Source organism: Zonotrichia leucophrys, chromosome 2, assembly GCF_028769735.1.
Source record: "Zonotrichia leucophrys gambelii isolate GWCS_2022_RI chromosome 2, RI_Zleu_2.0, whole genome shotgun sequence".
NCBI classification, from domain to species: Eukaryota; Metazoa; Chordata; class Aves; order Passeriformes; family Passerellidae; genus Zonotrichia; species Zonotrichia leucophrys.
Window position 1 is genome coordinate 139797505 of NC_088171.1, and position 7871 is coordinate 139805375.

Genomic DNA, 7871 nt, shown 5'->3' on the forward strand with positions numbered 1-7871 from the left:
AGAATAAAAGATTTTTTAAAGCTCAGTCTTCAATGCACTAATTAAATCTAGCATATGCCTAAGACACATTTTCAATTTAATAAAATACATTTTGAACAGGTTTTACAGTTTTATCAAAAAAAAAAAAGTGCTAAAATAGGCTGGCTACTTATCAGTGGAACCTCTAAGATGCTTTTTGAAGTTTCATTATGAAGTTCAATGGTTCTCAAGAAGCATTAAAAATAAATCAACAAATTAATAACATGCCCTGTTACATATTTCTTTGCAGCAACTTAAAATAATTCACACTTCCTTTTAAAGAGATGGGTTAAAAATCTAACCTGAAATATTAAAGAAGGCATGATTATGTCTTGGGTTTATGCTCATCTAGGGACTTATTTTCATTGCTGATTTTAATATTTTTCAGTAACCTAATTCTAATGAATGCAGTTATAGAGATAAAATAACCTAATAAACTCTATGAATGAATTAATATTGAGAATAATCAGGATAAATAAAAAACAAAATAGACAATGTATTTTCTTCAGTCTACATATGTCATTTCCAGAGTACATCAAAATATTTTTCTCCCTTTAAAGGGTGGGAGAACAAAAGGAAAGACCAATAAACCAATCATGATACAAGCCATGGAATTACAGGACACATGTATGTATTTATTACAAAAGGTTTATGCAGATTGTGAAAGGAAGTTACAAAACTTACTAGTGGCCCAAGACAGCTGTAACTTCTGTACTGAAAATTTAGAAGGATTTTTATATGTCCATTAAATTTCTTCTGAAGCATGAAGATATTTCAGCAGTTTTCCTTCATTTGAGCAACTGGTAGACTTAAAGGCACATAATTTGTTTACATCTACCTGTATCATAAAAGTCCCTCTTTTTGTATTTTCCTCAATAATTGAAAAAGTTTTTTATAAACACACACACTAATAGGGTCCCTCAACATGCTTCAGGAGGTGTTGGCTACAATGTACCCCCCCAAAATCTTTCTCTACTAAGGAGGAACAAAGACAGCCCAAAGCTTCGGCCAAGCCCCAGAGATTCGAGGTCATTGACAAAAGTGAAAACTGGCAGGATGAATCCTGGAGTGCCCTGCTGGATGGTTACAGGCTCTTCAGGAGAGACAGGCAGGGCAGAAGAGGCTGGGGGTTGCCTTTGAATGTAATAGAAGGTTCAAATGTATGGGGTTTACAACTGGCAATGGCACAGTTGAAAGCCTCTGTTTTAAGAATCAAGGGACAAACAATGCAGATGTCATTACAGGAGTCTGCTGTAATCTAAAACATCTTTAAAACAGAAAACAATCATTGTCTAGTGTGGGTAGTATTACTACAAACAATGTTATTTGACAAAATAGCAAAATTGAAACAAGAATACTGACTGGAAAATAATCTGAATTGATGGTATCCAAGATGGGTCTGGCAAGAAGCCATATAGGAAGATCCTCTGCATGCCCTAAGAGCTCTGTGATCAAATACAATCTGCAGGAGATACAAGTGTGCAGACAGCTGAGATGGAGCCTCACATCTGCGAGATGTTCAAGGATATTTTATCTTGATGGATCACAAAGTTTAATCATTTAGCATGTACATTGGAAGGACACAAAAGAGCAGTGTGAGGGATGCTTATTTCATTAATGAATTAACCACTATGCCAGCATTCTTTGGAGCCTTACTGCAGGTCTGGTGGTTATATGAACATATGGATAGCAGATGTCCCACATATTGATGTCAGTACTGTCCTTAAAAATATCCCAAGAAAATCACATCAGTTGGTAAAAAGACTTGCAGGGCCAAAACAGTGGAGGCCCTTCCATTCAGGCAACTCTTCAAAATACTACACAGTGCAACAGATCTTCAGGCAGCTATAAAAAGAACACATCTGAGAAGAAAAGAGGCCTCTCCGCATACATTATTTGTTTAAGGTTAGAGACTAAGTCAGATAAATACTAATAAGCTCAGGTCCAAGTTCTACTTTTTTAGAAAAAACTTGATACCTTTGAAAAGAGAACAAGTATAATACAATTTTACTAAAAGCATATCAAGAAGAAAATCAGAAATAAACCACTTCATCTTCAAAGCTGGCAAAAAGGCTATTAACTTAAAAGGGGAAGATTGACAGAGAGAACTAAAATTAAAAATTATTTTTCATTTTTCTTTTATAGACTGTCTTCAGAAGATGAATGTTCCAGATATATTAATGACTGTGAAGGCTAAGTCCATGTGTTCTACAGAGCAAAAGTCCTTTTAAATTCACATGCTACAAATTGCTAAACTATATTTATTAAATATGGTGCTGATTAAACTACTGTAGTATTCTAAGCATTCCATCAAGTTATCTTCAGCCTGTTTATGTAAATTGAAAATAAACACAATTATACATAGTAGAAAAAGATCATATATTTTTGACAACTACATGTAGATTTCATCCTCCATCTGCTGCAGGACTATGTAAAACTGCTTCCAATGACATTCATATAATTAAATTTTTTTATTCGTCTGTTTATTAACCTGTAGTTCTAAATGAAAATATTTCTAATATATGCAGATAGAGCTCATCATGATTTAGAACATTGGTTTTTGCATTAATAAATGCCTTGTTACATCTAATTGTATTTAAATATCTTTCTTGGGAAATCATAGTAAGAAAATTCTCTAGTACTTGTACAGCAGTTAGCTGAAACATTTAAAGGTCATGAGCCATACTGTTTGACTTTAAACTCCTCCTTCCTGTAAAAACAAAGATGACATATAGATAATATCTAACATGAAAATCAAAGGAGAGCAATACCCTAAAGAAGATAAAAATTAGACATCAGTGAAAGTCCTTTTTATTGTCCCACCAAAATGCTGCCTTGTCATCGTGAAGGACCATATTTTAGAGCAAGAATGGAAGCTTATATCCATGAGTGATGCAGTTTCAAGTTATGTGATCATGTAAAAAAGCAAGACTGTCTTCGATGACGTTGCCATACATTGAATGAAGAATCTGCTGTCCTCATAAACCTTCCAAAACCCTGAAAATGAGAGAAGTTCAGATGAGTAACTTGCAGCCAGTAACAAGATGGTTTTCTCTGTACAGCAATGCAGTAGAGATGCATTGCTCCAGACATACTGCAGCCAAGTCAAGAACTGAAAAATCAAGGTGATATAAAAGGTATTTTGCCAAGTCAGCTTACCCAACATTTTGCTTTATGTAGTCTGCTTTTGATCATTGAATTACGTCATGCATGAGTAGACCCATCCATGAATCTCTACAGTAAGACCTATGAGATACAAATTTACCAAACTGAAACATTTTATAACTCTTTACTGTATTTTTGGAGTGACTTCAAAGCAAAAACAATAATACATGTTATTTATCAAGTCCCAGAAAAGCTCTTCCCCTGGCGGGGTGAAGAAAAAATTAAAAAGACAGATTCCAAATAATAATATTGGGCTCTTCTGGTCAATCTCCTCTTAGGAGGAAGAGAGGAGACAAGTGTTTGTTTTCAGTAATCATTACATATTAAGACAGAAAACTCATCTTGAGAGCTGCTTAATGTGGGATAACATTTTAATGTTTTCTACACAACTTTTAGTTCACAGCTATGTAATGTGATTCTCTACCAAGAGGCATTTGTAGTATGTCCCTTCAGGGCAATATCACTTTATCATAAGTGAATTCTGACCTCCTTGCAGCAAAAAAATCATGTATATAATGAATCCGATTTTTCAGCTAGATACAATAGTTATTAAACATGCAGTTGCTTCAAAATTGCCTTTGTAATGATGCTGTACACAGATTTTCTGGTCTTTAATTATGCTGTAGGATAATAATTAAATTCCAATTTAATTATTTTAAATTTCTAGTACAATAAAATATATATTTTAGGATTAATGCAGGTTTTTGCCTAGATTTTTATTCCTTTATTGTAGCTGAAGTTTCTAAAATTAATTGAAGACCAATGATTGCATATTCAATAACTATTGAACCTTGTCTCTTATTTTAATTTCAACACCATTTATCATGTACCTTGTCAAAATATACCTTTTCCAGTGCTTCCATTTAAGTTATCGAAGCTTATTTCTGAAAGCTATTGTTCATGTTACTGCATAAGTTTTGAACCCATCATTAAAATAGAGCTTTTATATTGGCTTCTGCTGTGCCAAAAAACACAGAGCTACTGAACAATCTTCTATCTGTTGCTCTCTCTACACCAAAACCACCAAGACTGTTTCATAGTCCACAAAGATGCATTTTATAATGTCCCCAAACTGGATATCAGCTCAATCTATAATTGTAAATTCAAATTCCTATAAAGATGGAGAATTTGGGGACTGTAGCATCATTTAAATGTGCTTTTCTATCAGTATTAGTTCTCATCAGTTTTATTACCAGTTAATGTAGGAATTGCCTAGATAACTACAAAGTAAGTGTTGGTTTTCCCATTCTAATTTTACCCAAATTTCATAATTTCATTAGGCAGGAATGTAAACAAAGTTAATAAAAATCACATGCCTTTTCAATTATTACTATATATTGAACACAGAATCAATTTATTTTAGTTATTGATAGAGATATGTAGTCATTTTATTAGGCATTTAATTCTACTAGGCTTAGGTAAGGCACATTTAAAAAAAATGAAGAAACTTGAGCTTAAATAAAACCAGAATATAGTAGGTCCAGAAAATATAAGCCATGAAGTTTGAAACATGAAAAATGTAGACTTAGTTCTTTCTACAAAACTTACTGTGTATGTAAACAAATCTCAGAGCACAAAATAAATCCAAATCATTTACAGGAATGATTAAGAAGCATTGATTTTTTCCATTCTATATTTTATAAACTTGGTTTGCAAATAGGAGATTAAAAGCTATTTTATTTTCAAAACTAAAATATTATACACATTAGCCTTTGAAGAAAGCTAAACCATTGAGAATGTAATAATGGGAAGAAAAAACAAATAAACCCTTATATTTCAAAGGGATGATGACCTACTTGTCCTGAATTTAGTATATTGTTCTGTTTTCTATTTTAGTATTTAATATGATTCGATATATATTTTTAATGAATATATTTTATCTTGTCTTTAATCTCCCATGCTTTGAAACAACTTCAGCACAAATTCAGCATTTATCAATATTGATCTCCTTAAACTAAGAATTGTCTTCCTGCTTACCCAGGAAATAAAAGACTAATAATTCACTTGCCAATTCTTCCCCCAAGCTATGGCTGATTTATACCGTCCAGCCTCTTTAAGCAGCGTCAAAAATGGTCAGTGATAGAAGTCATTGCCTTCTCTACTTTGGGCAATTATCTCACTGGTTACATGGAAGTGTCCATAAATAAAGTATTAAAGATTGTTTTCCTCCACTTATCGATTCTTTGGATGTTGCTCTTAAATTATATCATGCCTACTAAGCCGACATCAATCAATAGAGTTTTATTTGAAAACATACATTTTGAGTATGTGATACCAAGCAGCAGCCCTTAAAGAAGAGGAGAAACATCCAGAAGGCTTCTGCACACATGCACCAGTGGGCCTCTCGCAGACATCTGGCATTTAAATATCACTCAGAGCCAAGAAGATCCATTTTATTCAATTGCAGAGCCTCAGCTGACCCTCCTGAGCTGCAAAGACTAAAAGGTGCCATCCTCAATTGTTGGGACACATCAGCTTTGCAGCTCCTTTTATGGCTGACACTTAAAGGTGAACACTCTGCAGGGTACTCAGCTTGCCCTGAAAACAATCCAGCTCATGTTTTCTCAAGACAGGGATAGGTTTTAAGGCAATGCATTCACCTTTCCTTTCCAAGGAATGCTTAGCTCTACATTCAACCCCACTTTGTTATCTACTCAAACCTCTAGGGCCATATTGCTCCACAATTAAAAGCACAAAGAATTTACTTTCAAGGAAGATAAGCCTCTGGCCATGATTCTCCAAAGGGCAGAGGTTGGACTGGCACTGGGAAGAAAAGCAACAGGTGTTTGTATAGATGCAAATCTGAATTAAATCTATTTCACATTAAAATCAAAGCTGACAAACTTCCTCTTAGCTCTGGTAAGATGAAAACCCACTGCTTTGATTGGTTTTGTTCCTGACTAGAGGAAAGCTAATTAATTTATATTTCATATGCTAAGCTGTCTCACAGCTCTGTGATCCCCACTGGTAGCCTCAGGTACACTTCCCAAAGCTTCCAGCCACCTTTCCCTTTACAAAGTCATTCTCTGTAGTTAGAACACCTACTCATCTAATGACTGTGTGTGGGTAGCCAGGCAGGGATCTGATGTATCAGCAGGTACAAAGAAAACATGAGAACTTCATCACAGGGCTGATAAAAGCATCTTCAATAGTCAACTTCGTGGTCAAAAAAAAAAAAAAATTAAAATGAGACATTTCATTTTTTTCTAGCTTCAGAAGGCCAAAAACCTACAAACACATTTTGTACTTACCCCAGTATTGTCAGTGCTTGCTCCTCACACAGGGCTCTAAAGGACAGTGGACTCATGACTGACACAAGTGTCAGTCCCTTATTATTTTAAAACCTCTCATACCTTTCCCCTAATTGACAGGGGGCTCAAATGACTGACACCAAAGGTGGACACAAACACCAGCCCTTTTCTATGCCACAGTAAAACTATCGTACTTCTCTCTGCAAACTCCCCACAGACCTCATCTTCCTCATCACCTTCTTCCACATAACTGGCCAACACACTCTTTTATAACACACTTTATATCCTTATTGGACACATAGCTGTGACCTGTTAAGGGCAAGGCTGTTTCCACCCCTTGGTAATTAGTACAGCTGCAGCCCATCAGGGGCGAGATTGCCTGCAGCTCTAGCTCTTTTCTCTTGCAATCCATTCTCCCACAGCCCTGTACCAACGACCCAGTAACTGTTTTCTTCAGAGGAAGTGTTAAATGGGTGTTTAAAGTGAAGAAATAAGAATTATGTGATGATGAGATCCAGTATAGTGACTTCACATCCAAACTTGACTTTAGATACCTGGAGGCCCTAATCCAGAAGCTTCAAAGTACACTCAGCAGTAAATACTGAGGGCTAAGGAAATGGCTCTGTGGAAGTCAAAATTTAGATCCAATGTTTGTAGGAGATCCTAGATCAAATGTTCAAATATGAGAAAGAATAAAAAGGCCCAAACAACTGACAGTATATTCTCTGAAGAAAGACAAAGTAATGCCAGTGAACCCCTGGAGAGGAACATGGGTGTTTTATTTTGAGCACTAATTAAATGGATACATGACACAAAGATAATGCATACCTTATTGTTAAGAATGAGAAAAGCAAACTCTGAAAAACATGGCCAGTCAAAAATGCAAGAAGGAAATTAAGCAGGCTAAAAAATTGATTAACATATTGAAAAGAATACTCAAACTAAAAAAAAAAAAAATTCTGTAAATACATAAAAAACAAAAATCTTATTAAATACAATGCCTGATTACAAACACTTCTAAGGTTTGCTCAGGGGTTATAAGGCTTTAGCACAGAGGTTCCAGAATTCCTTTGTGTAGGTTTTTAATTGATTTGTTGGACAGATTCCTCCATGCAATGAACCTTTTATAGCAGATAGGTAAAAGGAACTAGGCAACTCAAAGAAAATATGCAGGAATAATCAAACAAAGCAAAATTTCTTCGATCCCTTTAATGAGATGTCATTTACTTAAGACCTAATTGACTGAAATATCAAATTGCAAATCTGCTGGCCAAAGTGTGTAACTTGACATTACAAACTATTGCTGTGCTGGATTACTAAGAGGTTCCTATATAATTCCCATGTAGACAGAGCAATGCTGGGGAGACTGAGAACCATAGCACAATGACACTGGCTTCCATCCCAGATAAGACAGCATAAAAAAATAGGGAGTTATCA

General features: G+C 35.0%; 1 long non-coding RNA gene across 1 annotated transcript; it reads right to left on the reverse strand.

Moving 5' to 3' along the window:
- Positions 1 to 603: 603 nt before the first annotated feature.
- Positions 604 to 6687, reverse strand: LOC135443388 (uncharacterized). Its single transcript, XR_010438993.1, has 3 exons — positions 6435 to 6687; positions 3178 to 3264; positions 604 to 3015 (listed from the first exon to the last, which is right to left on the reverse strand). It is a non-coding gene; the product is annotated as an uncharacterized LOC135443388 (long non-coding RNA).
- Positions 6688 to 7871: the final 1184 nt, after the last annotated feature.